Genomic DNA, 24459 nt, shown 5'->3' with positions numbered 1-24459 from the left:
AATGTCTGTTACAAGTTAGGAAACGAACTGATGACCTTTAAATTATCTTGATAATTATCCAGATAATTTATCAAGAAGTAAGTTTCTTTTGAAAGAACTGATCTATATTTTAAACTCAGTAACTGCTAGAAGAATGTACTTATATTGTTGGATCCCAACATCAGAATCATCTAAGTTATAATATATTCTATTGCTGATATTATTGTTGAAAATTTTAGATTAGTTATCAGCATTTAATAGCACCAGGCATGGTTTATCATGGCTTTTCACATTGACTAAAAAAATTATTTTTAGTTTTCTTAATCTGTGATCTTGAAGTTGGCAGTTTCACTTTTTCTCCTTTTCCAATTAGAATTGCATGTTTTTCCATGTTTTGTAGCAGTTTAATGTTAATGTGCAAGACAAACAGAATAATTGCTAAGGATTATGTCTGCTTTTTTGACCCTTTCTTAGGTCCTTGTCTGAAAATCTAAGAGCACCAGCTGCAGCTTCAGAAATTAAGGGAAGGAAATGAGAAGGTTTACCTGGTCCCAAACCAGGCACGTGTTATCTGGAAATAATCAAACCAAAATAGACTACCTTCCTGAGGAGCTCCTGTTGGACTTTCATCTTTGTGGGGCTGTAATTGAAAACAAAAATCTACTCCATGAAAGGTTTCCTTCTCATGCTGGTCATAGTAAATTATTCAAGATATCTGAACTTTTTCAGATCTGTTTCCTACGGACCATTACTGGAACTCTTCAGGTCCTTTGCCCACTACTGCTCATCCCAGCCTATATGCCCAATGCTCCTAATACCAACTATAGCAAAGTCTTTCTCTAACTGAGACCTTATCTGATCAGTCACCAGCCTCAGCACAGCTCTGGTTCCTTAATAAGATTCTTCTACTCCAAGAGCAGAGCAAGCATTCTAGACACAAAAGTCTGGGAGGTGGAAGGGCTGGATAGAAATTAAAAAAAATTATACCCAAGTTGACATAAATAGTAATTGACAGATCAGTAATCCCTTTCTTTAGTTCTGCCATTCAGTATTTTTGGGAGGAATAGAAAAAAATTCCTTCCCTAAATTATCCTACAGGGTAATTTAAGCCTGGAGGAGCTTAATGGGAAAGAGAGGGGAATTATGAGTACAGGCAAAAGTCCTGTAGAAAATGCTGTTATTTGACAGGTGTCATCCAGTGAGTGATCTAACAGCCCTCAACTGCAAAGTTAGAATACTTAAATTCTTTAAAAATCACATCAATGTCTCTACACTTATTTATGGCTCTTATCATAACAATAATTAGATGCATTACCATCTGGAAAGTGTGTAAAAATTTGAAAACAAACAATTATTCTTTCATAAATAAAAACAAGCCCACAGAGTGTTTAATGAAAAACAAAAGGGTCTAAAATACCTGAAAAATGGTTATATACTCCATGCAAAATGGTTTTGGGTTCTGATGTTGAGAGGTTTTTTTTAAGTGACAGTAAAAGTGGTAAATGAAACTAGAATAAATACAATCATTAGTTTTTATAATTTTAAATCTAAAATATGAATAACAATTGATTTTCAATAATAAATTAACAACACAAAGTGGGACTCTGTTGAAGACAAGACACAAAAAAATAAAGAATTCCAATGGGATAGACTCAAAGCTGAGCTGAATTTAGAGTTGAAGAACTCAAAATTTAGCTGAATAAAATCTAAGAATTATACATTCCTTCAAATAGAAATAAATCTATTTTTAAATACACATAAAGGTGTGTATATTTATAAATATAAATTTTACAGTGGAAGGAATTAAATTGCAGGATTTTTAAAATAGTTTTTAATAAATCTGCATTTATTCTTGTATTATTTGTATGCATACTTGATATATCAAATAATTTGAAAGTGGAAAAACAAATTCCTTCAACCCCAGGAAAAATCTACACTGGCAATAACTTTTCAGCACCTTTTCTTTGATTTTAATAGTTTGCAGCATATGCTTACAGAGCTTTCCTAGATTTTGTGGAAGGTTTCAATGGGAGAGAGGAATTATGAACACTGATCTTGGCCACTCTTTTGTTATTGTACTTCCCAGACTATGCATGAAGTGTCATAAATATTTTGAGTGTTCATAGAAAAAAAAACCAGATACTCTTTGTCCAGTCCAAAGAATGGCAGTATCTCAGAATCTCTGCTGGTCAGAGTGACTCTGAGATAGGTACAAGCCTCTTTTTCCCAGCCCGGCAGTCAAAGAAGGAGTCAGGATTCTTTTGTTCTCGTTCTCAAGGTTGTTTATTATTTCTTATCTGTAGCCTTATTTCTCTGACCCACTGCAGGTCTGTCTGGCAGATTGGGTTGAGGCACACCCGTTGCCTTCAGGGCGATGTTTTCTTTTATACTAAAAGCTACGTGTACATTATTTACCATAACTTCCCAATACCTATCACCAATGTTAGACAGTGAGTTTCTACCTTAAACCAATCCAAAAGTGCCAACATCACCCAGAAGATAGAGGAATCTGGGCATGTCCAGTCCTTCTTCCTTCTTCTTCCTAGCCTCCATCTTGTCTTCTGAACCCCCATTCTAAGAACCCCAAAATTCTACATTTTCACCCTGTGATAAATTCACTATCATTCTACTTAAACTTTTGTGGCTTGCAGATCCTCATATAAGGTTGGTAATTTTCTCCATGGGTCAAAATCAAAGGCACAGGGGTCTTGGGCTCTGTGCCAATGCTTCTGAGCCCCCTGTCAGGGTCTCGAGTCCTCCAGGGCAGTGAGAGGAATTTCCTGGGTTCCAACAGCAGTAAAGGGTAATCAGGAATGACTACTTTACATGAAATTTACAAAAAATGCAAAAAAAAAAAATTTTCAACCCACTCAAAGAACATGGATAAATCCAAACTTAACTAAGTGTTTCAAAACTATTTAATCATTATTCCTCCTCAGAGAACAGCATAAATGTTATTTCATAATATGACTGGTTTAATATAAAATAGAAAACAAATTTAAGTGATATGAACAAAATATTCTGACATATCCAAATTATTTACTCCTCTTTAAATAATTGAAAACTAGTCATCATACTGAATCAGTCTCTAAAGCTCTTTCTGTCCATAATGATTTCATTAAAATCTCAAGTGTAATAGCTTTCATATTTCCATTACAAAATGAACTTTGCAGATCAAGATAACCATGACAGTAAGATTGGACAGGAGAATATCATCTGGCTCAATGTGTGGAACTGATGCACCATAAAAAGAAATTTGTGAAAAGGAAAATCTGAGGCACTCATAAACAAGTTTACAGAAAGCATCATAGGCCTTTGCATCATAGGAGAAAATAGGGCCTTTGTGGTCTTTGAATAGCATAAAAACTATGTGAGACAATATTTGCAACCAACATAGAAGCTTTCCAAGCTGTCAGCACACTTAAAAAAATGCTCCTGTGACTCTCCCTTGAGGGATCTGTTCCCAGCAGACTCCAGAGTCACAGATTTCTCCCTCAAATCCTTGATGCATGCTAAGAAGCTACAGCTGACATCTGCTCTCACCATTATCTGGCTAACTTCTTCCTCTGACTGATGATATGAATTCTCAATTTCCAAAACATACCTTCTGGCAAAGCAAAGAAGAAGTTAGGTGATTTTCGGGAGTACCTTACTTAGAGTAGGAATATAGGGCACTGCCAATCATGCATCTGACATATTTTAAGAAAAACATAATGTGCATATTTTTATATTAGAAGGTACAGTGTAAGAAATATGATACTGAATAAAGATAGAGAAATATTGCTGAGTTGGTCTTTCTCCAGTATAACTTCTATTTAGAAGCTTAAGGTGAAAGTTCAACATAACTCCCAGAGAAACTCTGAACTGTTGCTTAAAGCTAGTTTCAGTCCTTCAAAGTATGAAGTTTTGCCCAAATGGACAATGGCTTTCATCATCACCGTTGAGCATTAGTTTGTATGTAGGATTTTGTGCTCCTGTCAGCTTTAATGACTCAGCTAACTGACTCCTGTATCCTCTGTAAATTTCTCATGTGAGTTTTCAGATGCTGTTAAGTAGAGCTCTAGATGCGTGCAATGTTGGTCCCACAGATATTGGAAAGGAGCAAAAGTTTTCAGTGACATACTTAGCTTAAAAGGATTCAGCAACATCCTAAGCTTGTTCTAAGCATACCTATTTACGCAGTGCAAATACATAATTTTGTGACAAATGCATGGGCAAGAGTGATACCACCTCCTCTTATGTGGAAGTGGACACAATCAAACTCTTTTTTTGATATAGAGCTTCATTACGTGTGTTTTCCCACTCAAGATTAAAACACTGAGGGTCAATGACAGCTCTTAATAGAGAATAAATAGGATGACACAGTTGCTAACTGGAGACAGAAGTGTATTTGAATCATAAACATAATTTCTTGGAACAGGGAAAGATAACCTTCATCAAGATTTAAAAGGACATACAGAATATTTATCCAGTTTGACATCTGAAAGCATGGTTTCAACAAGTGATGACTGGTTCACATCTAAATAAAAACAAAGCAGAAGAAAACCCTCCAAACTATATCAAAGTTCAAATTCTGTAGAAATTGGCTTTTTGAAGCCATTAGAAAATTAGAAGTTGATTTCAAAATTCATGAAAATGCAAAGGAAGGTCTCACAGTCATGAATATATTAAATCAGCCAAGTTTTGGGCCATCCCCATGATAGTCACTGAAGAAAATTAATTGCTTCTGAAGGATGGCCTGTGTTCCATGAGGAGTGCTGCACTTGCATCTAATAGATGTGTCCGTCATTAAAGTTTGATGGAGTTGAATGCATGGCTGATGATTTCTTCTAGTCTCTTGGGAGTTTCTACTAGACAAATAGTTAAAGTGGAGGAAGATGTGTCACTGGGTAGCTAGATTTCTTTACTATTGATTGACCTTGTATTAAGTAATGGGACTATGCTGAAAGTCAGTCTTTGTTTTACTTAGGCGAAGTTTTTATTTATTTGTGTGCAAGTAAAAATATGTGTAGAACCTGAGAGCCCATCCATGAGTATCTATTTTGGAGTTCTTACTTCAAAGCAAGAAAAATTCAGTACCTATCCTCAAGGGCATAATCAAATTCTCAAAATTTGTGGGAGTGTTGGTTGGTGAATTGACCCTTCCTGTAATCTGGTTATGCAATATCTGTGAGTTTCCCAGTATCTGACTTATTTGTATGCCACATCAAGAAGGTGAGACATATCACATTTGTTTAAACAAACATGTGAATGTTATTTCCATTGTCCTGCAGATATTTATCAACATAGATGCTCATACATGGACAATTGTGTGCTGATCTGAAATTAAATATCAAATAATACTTTCATAATTCTGCATTTATTCACTGAATGCTGCAAAAAATGACTAATGCTTTATTTCCTTGTTTCCTACAGCAGGCATCCTCATTTGTATGTAGATGCTGCTACTTAATTAGTTTACAGATTAGTGATCCGAGTATCTGTGATGTGCAGGTAATATTTATAATTAGAAATTAATTTGAAATGAATATTTATTTTGCTGTCCACATATCACTGGATTAAGTTAGAATCGACTGACCTATTTGTAATTTACTCTAGGGATTTTCATTGTAAGTTTTTCACCTTTTAAAATAAACATCTTAGATTGTTTGTGCGAATATTCTGTTGTGTACTCCAATGGTTTAGCAGCTACTACAAATACTCTTGTAAGAAAGATGGTGTGAAAGACTGAATATTTTCAACTCAGAACACTGTTCAAGAACTGAAGGCTATCTTTCAGTATGCTTTCATATAAATAGAGAAATTTATAATATATGTGGGGATATTTCTACATTACAGACTTGGGCAAGGGGGAATTAATTAGTAGTATCTATCTATCTATCTATCTATCTATCTATCTATCTATCTATCTATCTATCTAATCTATCTATATCTATCTACCTATTTATCTGCCTATTGCCTGCAATGTTTCTAGATATTTTTGAGTGTAAATTATAAACTACAATGAAGGCATTTTTTCTTTGTGAATGCTAGAAAACTAAAGTTCTTTCACAAGTATGGAATTCAAAAAAGACATATTAAAAAAAAAATGGATGAATACCTATAGATAGGCTTTGTTATTTTGGACTGCATCTTGATTTATTTTCTAATTAAAATGTGTTAATTTACTCTTATTTTTTTTTCCAAGAATGAATAACATTTTTCTTTGCATTTTACAGGAATAGCTGATTGATAACTCTTATTATATTAATATTTTATGGGTTTATTCCAATCAATTACAGCACTATTAAAGAAGAATAACACTGCTCTGCATGACTAAATTACTTCATTCTGCACAAAGAACTGGCTCAATTCTGTTCACAGAACAGACAGGTTTTTGGAATAGGTGCATTAGCTTTCTGAAGGAATTGACAGTGCTCAGCAGTTATGATTTTTTTCCTTCAGTTTGTCACATCTTTTCTCTTACATATTTTGGTTTTATTAGAGGCAGTTATCAAACCCTTAAAATCCCATTTCTTTCCTGAAATAGTAAGCAACAGAAAATACAAACTTAGTTAACCAACAGCTTGGTTACTTCTAGCAGCAGTAGAATTTCTTCATTCAGTATGTTGGACCTGAATTGAAATTTGGAATCTTTTCATCATATGAGTAATGAAATTTTCTGTGAAATTTACCTTACAACTGAAAAGGAATGATATATGTACAGATGGATGCTTCCCTCTCACCTAGACTGACATTTTAAAAACATATTTTGAAAGAAGAAATAGCAATTACGAATGTTGCAAATATTCTGTGATTTGTCGCAACATCAGTGAAGTGAAAGTATAGATAATTTAAACTTTTTCAAACACACTATGACTAACAACCACTTAAAAATATTTTGTTTATGTGATTTCACAAATTGCTATGCTCAATTTGTTTAATTTTATGCCCTAAATAGCTTTATTAAAGATATTGACTTCAAATTGCTGGAAGTTTCCATTATATTTATCTTCTCAAAACTAGCAACAAACTAAAACACGCCAATCTGGCTGATAATTACTGCAGAGCAAAAATGAGGCCCTGAGTTAAAAATCTTTGGATGTTGTTCATTTTATTCCCACCTGGCAGAAAATCAGAAAATTTAAGAACTCAGCTGATGCCAAAAGACAATCACACCTGGAAATATATATTTCAGTTAACCTGTAGTATTTAATATTGCCACATTTTGGATGCTGTGGGTTTGTATTTTTTTTTCCATGAGTCAGCACACAGCAAATGGAGTTTGCACTTCTAAATCAGTAAATATAAATTTTTTGGACTGATTTTCATGAGTATCTCTGCAAGGTATCTCCACAAGAGTATCATCAAAATCTATGGATTTTATACATGTGTATACCGAGATATATCACGTAACCCTATGGAAAATTAATGAAAACCCCAAAAGATGTGATACAGCAGAGCAGTCTCACACAGGTAAACAGTTAAAAATAAATTGCCTATTTACCCATGTTTGAGCACATTTTTTATCAAACAACCTTTCCTCTCCCCCCCTTCCACTTCTATCCTCTGCAAAAAACTGCACAGTATGCTCAAAAGAAAAGCTTGAGAACCAGCATTCAATCAGTGGGCAATAAAGGTGTATGCAATTAGCCCTTTCTCCTCCTCTTAGGTCCCAAGTGACTTTTGGTTAAGCAGTATTGCAGGGTAAGCAGCATATTTAAACACTCTCAGCACATTGCAATGCAGAATATATACCTTAAGGTAAGAAAGTCTTAGGCAGACAACCTACCATGTATTTTCATTTAATTTATTTCAAGATGCAAAATACATACTGGGAAAATCAATTTTGTTATTTTTTTATTGAGTAAAACTGTACTGAAAACAGAAAGAAGTGCAATAAATAATCACAACCTTTGCTTGGCATCACCCTTGGTTGTGGGACAGCCAACACCTTCTCATGGACTCATGTCTTTGCTCTAACTATAGTTTCCTATATGGAATGTTAAATGTCTAAAGACTAATAAAACAAATCTTACCTGACAATCTAACATTTTAGTAGTTACATCATCCATAGGAACCTTAAGTTTTATCGTTGCTGAATTTAGAGAGGTTTTTAAGACAATCCATCTCTGTTTCCTTTCCTCTACAGAGAAGGTTTCAGTAAAAAATGGAGGAATGTGTAGGGCCTTGTATACTCCTTGGCTTTGGCTTTTATTTGAGTAGAGACATTTGCCAAGGGCACATCCCATCTCAGGATAGCGCTGAGGACTGGCTGACACAGCACTATGGAAACAGTTTGAACTTTGCATTCATTCTCAAAGCCATCAATCCTGACACAAATGGACACTGAGATGAGGCGTTCAGGCAAGCATGGAAAATGGCACCTTTTCCCTGTCATAACTGCTGAGGGTAGATAACTTTTGATAGGTATGAAGACATATGTCATTCCACTGACCACAGCCAAACTTCCCTGGAAGTGGGAGTAGAGATGGGTTGGACAAGTTCATTGATCATGGGGGACTCTATCTCCAAACATTATACTGCTTGGAAGCAAAATGCCCACCTGAGTCTCTTCCAACTTTTGAGCCAGAGGCTGCGAACTGCCACTTTACAGACATAATTAGATGAAGCTTAGTGCCACAGTCTGACATCCTCTCAAAAAGTGTAAAACTTATCTAAGAAAAGCAGTAGACACTGTACTCAAGGGAGCATTCCTGCCCAGCTGGGAAATCCAGCGGTGACTCTTATTTCCATAGCTCTCTGAAATCCTTCTGGTAGTGGTTCACCACAGCTATTAAATACACTCATAACTCCGTAAAATCTCTCTCTCCCTCCCCTCCCCATTTGTTCATATGATATTTTCAGAGGAAGAGATTTCAAAGTAAGCTCTCATCCAAAGTATGCTTGGTTTTGTTCTAAGTCATGATTTTTGTGCTATTTTTCACGAGAAACTATATGTTTTTTTAATACCATTTTTCTACTAAAGTGATTTGGAACTTGATCTACTTGAGGTCATACTGAATTCATTCTTGGAAGGCGGGGCAGGTGGCTGAGCAGGGGAAAAAAGAGCTTGCAAACAATCATGGCTACAAGGAAACCCTGTTCTTACAGCTAAGCAAACATCATTTCTGTTGAAGGAACTGCTAAGGATGCAGTGTCTGGGAGTTTATATCTAAGTTTAAAGATGGACACTTGTGTGGCTGTCTGAAACAGAGACAATACAATACTCGGCTTGCCAAGTGACCTCAAATATCTGAAACAATAAAACAATAAAGAAACAGTGTCAGCCTGCTCGAGTGCAAGATGAACACTGAGAGATAGAGAAAGGAATGAGTATCTGGAAGACGCCAGGTTGAGAGCCAGCTCTCCTGCAATTGATGTGATGATTCTCTGGGACTATAAATCAAAACTTCACCATAATCAAAACACCTGGGAAAAAGAAAAAGAAAGGGGAAAACACTAAACTGCTTTTTTTTGGTGAAAAAACACCCAAAACCAAACAAACCTTACACCAGCAAAATCTCTTAGATTAGGAAGGTGTAACTTAGCAAAATCAGCTCCTTGCATTTATGAACACTTTATCATACATCAAGGAATTCCTGAAAATGGCAAAAGAAAAGAAAAATCTGGTTTTGTGCTTTTTTTTTTTTTTTCCCATTTAGAGGGTAAATTTGTGGTAACATTTTTAGTTTCATTGTCTTTTGGAAAGCCTCATCAAATTTGATAAACTTATCAATTTATCTGTTACAGCTTTACTGTCTTTCTATCTCAGAAACACTAGAGAAAGCAGAGAAATAAGGCAGTACCTTTGAACAGCTGCTCTATCAGAAGCACCTAGATCTTTTCTCTGCTCACAACCTCAACAACTTATAAGAAATCTAATTGCTGGGAAACACAGATTGTCTAAACTATGAGAGACATTACTTGCATTTGAAGTAGAAACCTTTAAGTGAATTGAATTAAAGATTTTTATTTTTTCCTTTGGTGTAGGTCATTTCGTGGACTGGAAAAAAGCTTAGGATTATTGTAGCATTTTCTGCAATATTTTTTAGAACTTTATTAAAATGAAGAAGGATGCACAGAAAGTCATGGAAGATTGTGGTACTTTACCTAGATCGAAACATTGACTTTTATGTCATAATTGTAGTTAGATCAAATGTTTCTCCATGTTTCTATACAGCTGATGATTGTACCACACTGCAGTTCTTTAGCATTTCTACTTTCAATTTGCCTGAGGCTAGTGATGAAATTCCTGCCTCTTTGTGGTATGCATGATTGCAAATGTGGCAAATTAAGAAACCTGTGGAAACAAGAACTAAAAAGTTATTCTAAAAGTAAAGACAAATAAGAAAAAAGAGAAAGCACATTAATCACGTGGGGGGGGAGGGGGCAATGTGTTAATGCATCTGTTTACTCTTTTTCTCCTTATTTCCTACCAAGATTCTGACAGGAAGTGGTTAGTTGAAGAAATATAGAAAAGATTGACAGGAAATATTGCTAGGGGGAAAGATGAGGAGAGAGTACAGGATTGTAGAAAGTACCAGGCTACACAGCAGAAAAAGCTTGTGCAGAGGATTTTTTATCAGACTGGCATCAGCAAGTAGGAGGAAATAAATACTCAAGTGACAGCTCCACTGTCAGACTGCGTGTCCATCAAAAAACCCCTGGCCTCTTTGCCTACTTGCCTTCCCCTGCTGGCCCCAGAAGCTCTTCACCTTGGAAACAGAGGAAGATACCTTCCTGGATTGGATGCCCTGAAAATAGACCAGAGAGCAGTGGTTATTCTGTCTGCTGCTTCTTGTGCTCACAGATGTGTCGAGGGAGAACACTTTTACACACCTTTGCCCCAAGGACAAGACAGGAAATAAGGGTGGAAGTCATGCCTTTGCCTCTTCTGTATCTTACATGTCATTCTGGGACTCTTCTTTTTAGATTTCTCATTTCACTGCCAGTCACATTTTCATGAAAAAATTGTAGCATTTCTTTAATCCAATGCTATTTGACCATATAAATATTTATGTTTGTATTTGCATATGAATATGCCACATATGTAAGGATCACAAAGACATTTTCACAAAAAGAAAGTCTCAAATTATCAAAAAAGTAAGGTGAGGGTGATTATATACTTACAGAGTAAGAGGATTAATAAGTATATTGAGAAAAGAGAAAAAAAATCATTGAGGAACCATGTCAAAGTACGGATTAGAAGCTAACCTTCTCTAACTTGCAAACAGTTTGCTAAAAGTGTGGTAAACCTTGAATTTCATCTGAGTGTCAGATTTTCAGTAAATTATATACAGTATATCTTGTGTCTATGCTCTAAAATCTATATTTGAGATGATTTTGATGCTTGTTATATTAGGAAAATTTTTATCTGCCATTTAATTCCTACTGACATTTGCCAGTTTTTCTGTGGGTATTTTTCATTTGAAAAATATCTTTCAAAGAGGTGACAATTTTCAGCTAACCATCATGTTGTGAACAAAATTCAAAAAATGTTAAAATTGAATTAGACATAAAGAAAATTCTTTGAAGACCAAGGTCAGTTAGAGAGTGACATAAGGGAAGTTGTTGATGCAGAGTTACTGAAGATATTTAGGCTTTTGTAGTTTACATAGGACTAGTTACATATCACTGGCTGCTTTCAAAGTACATGAACTAATTAATTTGCTTGATGGAGGGAAAGTATTGCAAATTTATAGCACCACCTGCCACACCTTCTGGTAAAAGGTAGAAAGAATCCTTATTTTCAATAATCACCCCATGTTGGGCTTTTTATATTTGGTAACTAAATGCACATGCATGTGTATATATGCAAACTGAAATACCTGAAGACATGTGAAAATAAATGGGAAAAAAAAAACCATATAAAAGTCTGGGTTTGAAGGACACTAAACATCATTTGGATTACTGAACAATGCTACTACTCCTGATTTTATGATCCATTGGGGTCAATAGCATTCATAATTAAAATATTAAATAATTATTAATAGCGTTTCTTTCTGCTGCATCTCATCATATACTGAGCAGTGGAGCTCCAAAAGCTGGAAAGTAATTTTTGTCCTGTTCTGACTTGTGTATCAATTATATTCTTAGTTTGTCTTACTGCAGTCATTAAGATTCCTCTTTGCTACAGTTGTACAAACAAATCAAGGATGTTTAAGTGAAAAGACAACAATTCAAGAAAAAACAGCAGATGAATATACTCAGAAACAACATATTGTTCTTATGTTTGGCTGTGACATAAGCATATCCTGAATTTTCAACATTGAAACAAAAATAAAATTATTTACATATTGCTTTGGTAACTACTGTCATGCAGTAGATAAAGTGTTCAGCAGCAGTGTTTGACTGACATTTGTCTTCCTTGAAATATCAGAAAATAGAGAAGTTGGGGAGTTCAGAAATGATGTACATGTCATAGAGTCAAAGACATGATGATGCTGTCTAGGAAAAATGGTGAGAAGTTAGCACTGATCTTGAATGAGGAGGTTTTTATTATTCGTAGGAATTGTTATTCTTTTCTAAACTGTATTAATGGAAAAAAACCCTAGCATGTTGATAGTTTTTTTCCCATTAAATCAGTTGAGAAAAGAAATGGTCCCATCTTTCTTTAAAGGAGACGTGCCAACCTTGTCTAAAACTTGAGCCAGAGATGGATATAACACACACATTATTCATGGAAGGGTAACTATTGGATTTTCCAGATAGTGAAGTGCAAGCAAATCTTCCTAATTATTGTTTAAGCTTTCTGGATTTCTAATAGAAAAAGTTAAAGGACCTCTAAAATATTTGGAACGATTAGAGAGAAATTATGTACCTGAACTTGCATATGACAGCATTTTAAACTGTCAGTGAGTATTAATTTAAGAACACTGTGCCCAGATTTTCTTGGCTCTTTTAGGGAGCATATTGGTTTTAATGTCAGATTTCTGGTCTTTAATTTAACCTTAACGACAGACTAAATAATAAGCCTGCATTAGAGCTGGGGCATGGTCTTAATTATGGAGACACTCACTTGTCCCTTTAGTCTTTCAAGTTTTGAACCAGGTTTAGTTCTGAGTTTTGAACCCACAGAGAAAAGATGGCATCACACCTCTTTTTTTAGTGATGTCACTTTTCCTTTTCTTCAGCATTGAACCACCTTAAGTATAATGAAGAAAGATTATAGATAAATAATATTTCATAGTTAATTATAGAGAGTTGTGAAATTTATAAAATTTATATTTTTGCACCAATAATATTACTATAAAACTAATTAGTGTAAGACTGAGGAACTCTCAGAGCTCTCAGATTATTTTAACACTTGAGAACTCTCAGATTAGTGTAAAACTGGGGAACTCTCAGAGCGGGAAAAGTGAGGATTCATAAGATCACTTTCATTTTCTATTTAAAAATATTTAAAATTAATAAAAGGGGAAAAAATTTGACTAGTGCAAAATAAACCCATTGCTCTTATTGTTCCAAGGCATGAGCAAGGCCAAGACTTAAGCAGGAGTCAAGTTACATTAGCTTGGATTAAGAAGTGAGGGCTATAAATCTTCATGCACTCAGGTATAAGCTAGTAAATATCTAATAAGAATTCAGAAGAAATTTTTCCTTTAGGCAGATATTTCAAAAGAGATTTTAGTATCTTTCTCTGATGTATTCAATCCTGACTATTGAAGATGAAATAAATAGAGAGAGGTTTGATTCATTGTAGCAGTTTCTACATATTTGCCTGTTCTTAAAGACCAGTTTGGCCTTGGCAGTTCAGTCAGACTGGAGGCATTTCAAAATTGGTACTGATGACTACACCTCAGCTTTTCAAACTGTAAGAAAAAATCCTTACACTCACATTAAAAGTAGGTAAAATCTGAAATATCTGAGGACACTGACTGCATCCCATCCTTATTTTTTGTGTATTCTGGATGCAGTGCTGCCTGAGTGCTCTAGACATAGCACAGGCAGAGGTATATGATACCCATAATTTGGTCTACTGTAGCTGACTAAGCATCTTCCACTAGAAAACCTTAGGGTAATGGTGGATCCTGGATCTGTTGAAGCAGATCTGCAATACACATGAAGAGCTGTGTTGTGGAAGATGCCTTATTCAAAATATTTTCACTGCCATAGTGTCACAGCTCAGACTTTACCAGAAAAATCATACTTTATTTGTTTTGAATGTGAAGTTAACAGTTATTTGGAATAATGCAGAGGTTCAAATAAATACTTTACCTGTTGTTCCTTCTGCTGTGTTATGTACCAGTGCTATTTTTGAAGTAAGAAAATCCTGATTCCAAAGGCATGTCAGTCAAACCCTTTTCTGCCAGAGTATAGCTTGACAAACAGAAAAAAACCCCACAACCAACAACAAAATAGCAACTAAAGAAAACCACACAAAAATCAAGAAAATCACTTCCTTTAACCTAAATAATTCATATTCATATTTATCTACAGGTAGGGTTTCATTGTTAATACAGGCTTTGAAGCAGCTTGGATGAAGACAGGCAATGAAGAATAAAATTAAAAACTGCAGGTGATATTTAGAATTCTGTGGAGATCAAGAATGCCATTCTATAGTGAGAAAGAATAGGACTATACATCCACTAAAATGAGTAAAAGGTTCTCTCTCCATAAAGGACAGCAAACTTTTGCAGAGGATCCTAGGCTCAAATGTAAAATATCTTCCAGGCCAGATTTTCAGGGAGATTCAAGGACTTTTCTTCTGTACTTGAAGGCTTATGTTAATCCAGTCAGTAAAGCCAGTAATTTATTGAACACACAAGGATGGCAGTCATTTGGGTCATCTGTGTTTACTTTGCTTTTGTAAACTACAATGAATGGAGAGTGATCTCCTGTGACAGGAGTTGTATCTCACCATTGGAAGTTTGTCATGAAAATCCTCCAGTTTCTTCTACACAGGATAAGGGTGTCCCTGTCTAATTACAGATTTGTTTTATGTTTATGCTCCAGAAAATGCAGTCAAAGATCACAACACCTGGATAATGCAAAGCTCTGAAAGGAGGATATTGCACTTTGGAAAAAATAACAAAATGGCAGCCATGACTTGAAGATCCAGGAGGAGAAGCAGGAGAAGAAAGAGAAGATTAATTTGGAGGATATTTGAAACTTGGATTTAGTAATCAAAAGTTACCAGCAGTGCTCTAAAAGTCAAAGCTCAGCATTTATATTTGTTATTTCACTTGGTCTTGGAGAAGAAACCAAGAGAAGGGCTGATATCCTTTTGCAAAAAAAAAAATCTAATTCAAGGACAATATTCCCAGTTTCCCAAATGATAGGTTAAATTTTCTTTTACCAATTATTCTAGATGTAGAAGGTAAACTAACAAACCAAACATTTAAGTGATTGAGGATTTTTTGAAAATAGTGTATATTTTCAATACCTAGTGGTAATACTTAGGTTTAATACACAGGATAAATTCTTACTTAGATTTTATACACAGAGGAGGAGATATAATAATAATTAAATATAAATAATGAGCTATTAATGCTATAAAATTCTCATAAACTCACTGCCTGACAAGACCCAAATGTTTAGGATACATGCTTGCAACTTAACATTAATCAATATTCCTCTTGCACTAAACTATTTGGAAGACTTTTATGTAGCCACAGGAGAGCATAAATGAGAACCCCCAGCCTTTTGAGAGCTGTTTGATTTCACAGTATTTGTGGAACATTGCCCCTCCTTAAACCACAAAGAATAAAATAAAATAGAGGGAGAAATTTCTAGATACGGAGTATACTTTGTTTGTTTGTTTGTTTCCCCAGCTTTTCTTGTCCAAAAATTCCTACATCACATAGATCCACTTAGCTTTCACCATACAGAATACACAGAAGTGATTTGGTGGTGATGGATGAGTCACTTAAGTTCTGCTCTTAGAAATGAATGGTTCCATTCCCCAGCCTAGAAATGATGGAAGAAGGTATTTTCACCAATATTGTTGTTTTTGGACTGGGGTGAGTGTGTATCCAGTAAGATCCAAAGGTTGTACATCAATTTGGTGATAGGCAACAAGGAAAGCTGGTGTTCTCTTCAGCTACTTAAGGTATTCCCTTAAGGAAACAATAGGTGCTGAGGGCTGGCTATAAAATACAATAAAGTACTGTCCTGTGGCATTACTTTTGGCATCACAGAGGAATGATGTGCAAGACAAAGGTGGAAAAGGTGGTTAAAAGCATGCTGATAGCACAGCTTCCATTGTCTAACCTCTGACAAAGCAAGGAGCTTTTCTTGCAGCAAGACATGACACGAACATGCAGTGCACTTACTTGTGTTTAGACCCTAAATAATTCAATACCTAGAAGCTTCTATACTACAGGATTTGTATGTTTGCTACTCTAAAACCCAGAGCCATGCATTGTTACAGAGTGTAACTATGTTCTAACAAAATTTTGACATTATATTCAAAGAAAGAGTATTTTTAACTGAAGTAACAAAAAGTGGCACTTGCTTTAAGAGAAGTTTCTAAGACAATAAGATTTACAGAACGAAAAGAAACCCAAACTCTCCTACTAGGATTTGATTTTGAGCTTTCTAAATTTTATCTGCAGCTTTATATTTTACAGTCAGCATGATATCAAAAAGTTCTTCATACCTTCAACCTCTAAGAAAGATGGATTTATCTGCATGCTGAAGTAATAAATGCTTTGGGATGTCTTCTGTAAGATTTTATATCTTTTGAATAAGGTTGAGAGTGGAAAATGTGCTCCTCTTTCTAAGTACCCCAGAATGGAATCCAGCCCCTTAGGTGGCTAAAAATAATGATTGTAAAACTGTTATAAAAGCCTGAATCAGTTTTACTTTGCAGTTTTAAATCCAATTCACTCTGTTGATTTAATGTGCAACAACATGAAAGCCATTAAACCTTCAGCTTAAGCTCACTTGAATTGGATGTCACTGCTAGAGATTTCTTTGAAATATATCCAATAGTTTGAAGAGTGTCCTCATAAGAAGCTCTTAAGCATAAATCTTTCTGTATAATTCTAATTTTAGGTTTTTTACTCTCTGTCCATTACAGATGCAGGTGTTTACAAAGGTAGGAGTATTTCAAGGATGCAACTGTTACAGAGCTGCAGCAAAAAGCTAGATTCTCTGAGTGGGCACTGTCAAGGTGATGCCACAGAATATACATTTTGCTGGAGGGCATAAAATTTTTCAATCTCGAAACAAAGAAAGGCATAAAATTTGTTCCTCTTTTTAGCAGTGCATTCTTACTGCTTATATGGTCCCAGTGACTTTAAAAGCAAAGAAATAAAACTCCATTAATTTCATAGATTTAATAAAATTATTTTTAGCAATGAATAAAAAAAATATTGTGCAGATTGCTTTTCTCCTCCTTTCTTAGAGCTTTTCATGAAGATGAATCATATTTTTGGCTCATTGGTAGGACACTTGCCTTTATATCTTACTTTTGCAGATCACTGATCTGCTGTTTTGGCAGATTTTAGCAAACCATATGAAGTCAGTTTTTCCTGGTATTTCAAATTACTTAAAGCTCCCCATTACTCTGCCCTCTTTAATACTTTTTTTTAAAAATAGCTCTTGGATTTTTTTTATTTTTTATATTTTCTAGTGATTGTGCACGATATTCCATATCCTGCTTCTAGCTAACCTTTGAAGGCAAGCTGACTTTCAGTGATAGCCTTTCTCCTGCCTCATAGTTCCCTGGATATTTATCCGTGTTGGATGAAATGTTCAGAATTGCTCTTTTACTGCCATCTAGTGCCAGAATCAGAAAAGAAAGTTTAACATAATTTCTCCTGGGGCTTGGAAGAGGATCAGTATTGGCTGTAAGAAAGAGTGCTTTTGTTTCTGGGTGAATAAAGCACTGTAGATAATTATCAACAGAGGAAATTCTAAATATATGTGAGATTTTATGAGGTGTTAAGAAGGTGGGCCGACATGTACTAAATGGATACGTGCTCAGCCTAGCATCATGGACTATGCTTGCCCACACACAGCTATCACATTTACTTTGATGTCTGCCTTTAAACAAACAGCAAAAGGAAAATGCACTGCATTTTTTCACGTGGCATTTTAAATATGACTGCTCTTGCTTGCTGGTTCTGGCTGGGAAATTTCTTTTTTCATAGTAGCTCTTATGGTGCTATGCTTTGTCTCTGTAATGAGAGTAGTGTTGATAAAGTAAGGATGTTTTAGTTATTTCCTGTCGATGTTTGCACAGAGTCAAGGACTTTTCTGTTTCTCAGACTGACCTTCCAGCAAGGAGACTGGAGGTGCACAAGGAGGGGACACACCCAGGACAGCTGACTGCATCCAGAGGGACATTCCATACCATATGGCAATAAAAGCTGTGGAAAAGAAGGAGAAAGGGAAGGATATTTGGAGTGATGACATCATTAATTTTCCTGAGTAACCCTGACATGTGATGGAGCCTGGCTTTCCTGGAGATGGCTGAATAGTTGTCTGTCAATGGGAAGAGGTGAATGAATTCCTTGTGTTTGCTTCTACACACAGGTTTTACTTTACCTATTAAGCTGTCTTAGTCTCAATCCATCAGTTTTCTTACTTTTACCCTTACAATTCTCTTCTCCATCCTTTGGATGGAGTGAGTGAGCATCTGTGTAGGGCTGAGCTGTCTATCCCTGTTAAACCCCAGTAATTTGTAACATAGAATGAAAAGCCCATCCAAACTAACAAAAATATTACCTTTATATGAATGAGGAGGAATTGTTAGTTAAGAAACACCAGGCAATCCCACAGCGGCACGCTGCATGTTATCTCAGAATAGAAAGCAGGATAGAGTTAGAAATAATGGCAACTCAAGAATAGAATAGTAAAAGCTGCTGTCTTTACTGTAAGGTCTGGGCCCTAATGTTGTTAAACAAAATCTTACACTGATGAATACAGTGCAAAAATTGAAGTTTTACCCGTTTTTCTCCTTTTGAGCCTGCAATATAAGGAAAATTGACAGAAATTTGATAAACACATTGAGGAATCTCTTTTTGATATCTCCAAAATATTACAGAACCATAGAATCAGCTAGGCTGGGAAAGACCTTTGAGATCATTGATTCCAACCCATGAATCAACACGACCTTGTCAACCAGACCATGTGGCTCTAGTGTCACATCCAGTCTTTTCTTAAACACCTCCAGGGATGGTGACTCCACCACCTCTCTGGGCAGTCCATTCCAATGCCCCATCACCCTTTTCATGAAAAACTTCTTCCTGACATCAGACCTAAAGCTCCTTTGGCACAGCTTAAGACTCTGTCCTTTTGTCTTATTGTTTGTTGCCTGGGAGAAGAGACTGACCCTCACCTGGCTTCCACCTTTCAGGGAGATGTAAAGTGGTAAAGTCTCCTCTAAGCCTCCTCTTCTCCAGGTTAAACAATTCCAGCTCCATCAGCTGCTCCTTAAAGGACTTGTGTTCCAAGCCCCTCACTAGCCCCCGTTGCCCTCCTCTGGCGCACTCAAGCATCTCAATGTCATTCCCAAACTGAGGGCCCAGAACTGGACACAGCACTCAAGGTGCAGCCTCACAAGTGCCGAGTACAGGGGGAGAATGACCTCCCTGCTCCTGCTGGCCACACCATTCCTGACACAGGCCAGGATGGCATTGGCTTTCTTGGCCACCGGGGCACACTGCTGGCTCATGTCCACTTGGCTGCTGACCAGCACCCTCAGGTCCCTTTGTGCCTGGGAACTGTCCAGCCACACCACCCCCAGCCTATAACACTGCAGGGGGTTATTGTGGCCAAAGTAGCACGATAACCTGCCTGGCACTTGGTTCTGTTAAACCTCATATCATTGGATTTGACCCATCTATCCAGCCTGTCCAGAGCCCTCTGCAGAGTCTACCTACCCTCCAGCAGATCAACACTCCCCCCAGTTTGGTGTCATCTGCAAATTTGCAGACTATGTGGGTCTGTTGTGTGTGATTCACTTCTGATATACAGCTTGTTTTGTGTTCCTGAATTTATTTTTTTTTTTTTTTTTTTAGCATTTTAGTTTTTAGTATTAGATAACATACTGAGAGCAGTTCAATGTGGTCAGCCAAATCCCTATAGGGTCATACTAATGTTAAATCATATTGTGCTATAAAAATGCAACATTCTGCCAAATTCCTATCAGTACTGTTGATGGAAACATAATTTAATCTCACTGATGTGTCAAGTGTATAATAGTCACAGTACAGGCAATTTTGATGTCAGCAGGTATGGTGTTACCAGTAGTGGTGTATCAGTTCTACTTCGGCTATAAAATTTGCTTTTAAGCTGCACAGACAGCTAATGGAAACTGGGAGGGCTGTCCACCCAGCAATCTAGAAAAAGTTCACAGATGTGCAATGGTTAACTTAGGGAAATATTGCATGAAAAGCTCCTGACTATGCTGAGAATACTACTCCTGGCATGAATAGATAAGGTGACGAAATGAAAGAACATAGGCTTATTTTGTATTCCCTAGTCTGACACTGTGTATACTTTATTAAGAATTTTCCAAAGATAGTTGAGAAATATTAAAAAAAATATATATCTGGAAACCCAAAAAGGACAAAGGAAAATTTTCTGGGTTTAGCTGCACAATAGATTTTCTAAAAAGTTTAGTCTTTTGCTTTATAATATATTGTCTTTATATTACCTTATGTCACTGAAAAGAACATCAGAATAACTCATGCTTGGTGAAGCCCTTCTCAACTGAAATTTGATTTCTTGGTTTATAAAAAGTACAGAAAAATAGAAAAAAAAGGGGAAAAAGTATTGCTAGCCAAAGGGAGACAGATTTACATTTGCATCACTTTTTAAAGTGTTAGTTCAGAACAGCTTGGTCTTGTAGAACATTTTGTTTTCAAGCTTATACTTGTAATAAAACACTCACCAAGTAATTGATTAAATATGTCTATTAACATATACACATTAACATCATATTTCCCTAGTGATTTGGTTCTGGAATTAACTCACAGATCAAGCTGAAAATAATTAATTCATATGAACATAAAGCATGTAATAATGGATAATGTTTGCAATTCAGTCTTGGATGACATTTTCCTACACTTAAATTTCTTTCAGAGAACAGTAATATTTGCAGTCGAGTTTAATGTGTAAAATAAATGTACTGCTTTCCCTCTTCTCCACAAACATCTTTGCATTTTCTTCCAGACTTTCTCTGAGAGGAGATACCCTTTGACACAACAAGAAGAGCCAATCCTTTTAGAGAAATTTTGGTAATCATCATTGTAGCTGGAACCTTTGCTCATATCCCATGGAATTCAAGGGAAAGAATTTTGAGATACAAAAGCCCTGAGAACTGCAAGCAGGGAAGTGCAGAATTTTGAGAAGGGTTCTTCTTTTGCAGGCAGCTCCATCACAAAATCATTTGCTCAGAGCTAGGGGAATGGAGGCAACTGAATAAAATATGGTTTGTTTTGCAACACAAGCCTAGCCTGACATCAGAATAGTGGAATCAGAAAATTAAGTGGAAATCTCCATTGCTGTGTCTTCCCTGGATTTTTGTGCTTTCTTGCAGCAAAGGTAATAGGAAAAGAGAATATTAGGCAGTCCAGGGAGATTGGGTATAGAGAAGAATAGACTTTTAGAGGAAAAAGTTTATTTTTCAATTAACCTCTTAGTTTAGAAACTGGGCTCTTCTCCATTTCTGCAGCTGTATCCCCACTCATTTAGTCAAAAAGATAAAGAGTTGAAAAGTGCATTATTCCTGACTGGCTGCCTTCTTTCTCTAGTAAATGGTTTAACAAGAGAGCAATTGGCCCTTCACTGTTGGGTTTTTTCCTCGGTTGTTTTGGTTTTTGGGGGTTTTTTTTGGTGTTTTTTTTTTTTTTTTTTTTGTGGGGAGGGTTTGGTTCAGTTTTTTGGGGGTCTTTTTGGTAGCTGTTCAAAACACAGATACTGCTTGAAGATTTCAGTTCTCACAACACAAGCAATTTAAGTCAAATTGTCAACACATGCACTAGATGATCAGCATAAGTAAATATTGATTCTGCAATTGCACTGCACAGGCATATTAAAAACATAGGTATGGGCCCATGCAATGTTTCACTTCAGACTTTAGTCTACTAAAATAATCATAATCTCACTGGGAGATTACATCTGGTGAAAATTGACCAGGTGTCATGTTCCTTCCTGTGAAATAGAATACATATTAGCTGCTATGAAGAAAGACAAAGGTAACTTACAACACCTTTTTTGGTTATGTCTTGCAAAAACATTTTATGAGTCATAGGAAGGAGTTTCTTTATATGTGTATTTTGGTTTTAACCTTGAGTTGATGAATAACAATACTTTTAATAAAGTTTTCAGTCAAATACTTCTTAAATATTGAATACTCCTGAAGGTTGGGAAACAATAATTTTCTGTGATGATCGAAGTAAACACTTTTTTTTTCTGATTTTGACTCTACATATTGATTTATAGGAGGTCATTACAACTGCATCCATTACTGTAACTCAAACTCCTCACAGACTGGGAAAAATTTTAATGCTGAACAGCTAAGGGTTATTGTGCATGAAAGCTCTTTGGACAAGCTGATATAACCAAAGACTAAAAAAAAGAAGACCGGGTAATTTTCTGTCCAAGACTCCTCATTTCTTGTTACAGTATCATCAAAGCACTATATATAATGATTCCATCATCTAATTGCATTTACCTCTTTATTACTATAAAATAACAGACAGCAACTCATATAAATATAAATAAAGTTTGCTTGCAGAAATCTATAGATTAACTTTCATTCAAAAGAAAAAGAAAAAAAAAGTAATAAAAATAAATAAAAGAAAAAATACTAACTGTGCAAACCAAGTGAATTTTCCAGGTAGTTGATAAAAAAGAAAAAGCTTAATGAACATTCTTTGATTATGTGCTTTCTTTGTATGTTGTTTTTCTTGTAATATTTAATCAATACTCCAAGTAATTTTGGTTTGAATTAAAAGCCTTCTGTACAGAAATATCTGGATAAACTGGTGTGTGTCATACACTGCTATACTATGGTTTTGTCCTCTCCTTGTTCTTTCAGGTCATATGAAAGCCAATCCATGCTAAGCTGAAATCAATAAACTAAAAATGGACAAATCTGCCTTTAAGCAAATGCCAATATTAATTTCTAGTTAAAGCTAAAATATTAACAAATATGATCTTCCTACTAGGAAGTCAAATTTCACTTTTTAAAGTCCAGTTACAATTCTAATTTAATGCAATATAGACATTAAAAACCCTAGAAACACCAACTTTCATTTTATTAAGGTATAATTTCTATATGCTAGAGAAACCAGCAATTTCAAAGCAAAATTCTTTCTCAGGTAAATTTAAAATATTTGTCTCTCTTAGAATTCTTACTTTTTATCTCCCAGATTTAAGGGGGGGGGGTCCGTTTTCCATTTCTGTGATGTGTTGGTTTTGAGGTTGTTACTCTGTTTCCATCAGGAAGACAAGCAAGAAGACAGAGGGAGGAGAACAGTAAATTATCCTGGTAATATTTTATTATTTTGCTATAACGGCTCTCCAAACCTAACTAACTAGGAAGGAGTTCTGTGAATATTGAAGGACTTTGTAATAATGCATTAAGAAAAAGTGTATGTGAATTGTAGTATTTTACTGGTGCTCACCTGTAGTCAGTATCTGATTTTTGACATTTTCACCATTGTAACACAATTTTGTAGTGTGTGGCTGATGTAGAGCATGGCATAGCTCTCATAGAATACATAGCTTGGCAAACAGATAAATTTTCAAGAAATTGAGGGCACAAAGTTGAGAACGGGCATGTTGCCCAAATATATGGATGACAAGGTGTTAAAATCCTCATGAATATTAGTTAATTTTTTCTATAATATACTTGCATACTGGCTATGATTCTCTATGAATGACATTGCTACTTTGTTTTCAGGTATAAAGCCTAGCCTTTTTATTCCAGTGGTACATCTTTTTTGCAATTAGAGCATTTTCATTTCCTTTCCATTACTCCATAATAGCCCATAGGACAGGACAGAATCTAAATCCTTAGTGTTTTTTGAACTAGGCAGCCAACAACAAATTCTTGTAAAAACACTTCCATAACAGCAGGTTTCAAAACTGGATCTACTCAGAACTTCATTTTCTCTCAAATTCAGTACTGTAACTTCACCTTCTGCAATAGTTTAACTAGTACTGATGGAGGTATTGGTTTCTGCTTTCTCACTTACAAAGGAAGTTCAGATAAGGGCATTTATGTCTCCATTACAGTTTTATACTTATTGTGATATCACTTAAGTATTTTCTCAATTGAATGGACAGAGGTTTTTAAATTTAGGTGTAACGAGTAATATTAGGTTTTTCATTGAATCAGGACTGGAATTCCTCCTACTGGGCCACCTTATTTGCATGTCAAGTCATTGTTTGATGAATAAGTCAACAATCTTGGCTAGTCTATGGAAGCCTTTCTAACTCATCAGGCTATCAGATACAAATTAGCATCAGAGAGATGTTAAAAGCTTTCACCTATGATTTCTAAACACTGAACATCTAAAAGGAGAGGGATTTCAA

The sequence above is a fragment of the Haemorhous mexicanus genome, chromosome 1 (genome assembly GCF_027477595.1).
Source record: "Haemorhous mexicanus isolate bHaeMex1 chromosome 1, bHaeMex1.pri, whole genome shotgun sequence".
Taxonomy (NCBI): Eukaryota; Metazoa; Chordata; class Aves; order Passeriformes; family Fringillidae; genus Haemorhous; species Haemorhous mexicanus.
Note: the sequence above shows the minus strand (reverse complement) of the source record.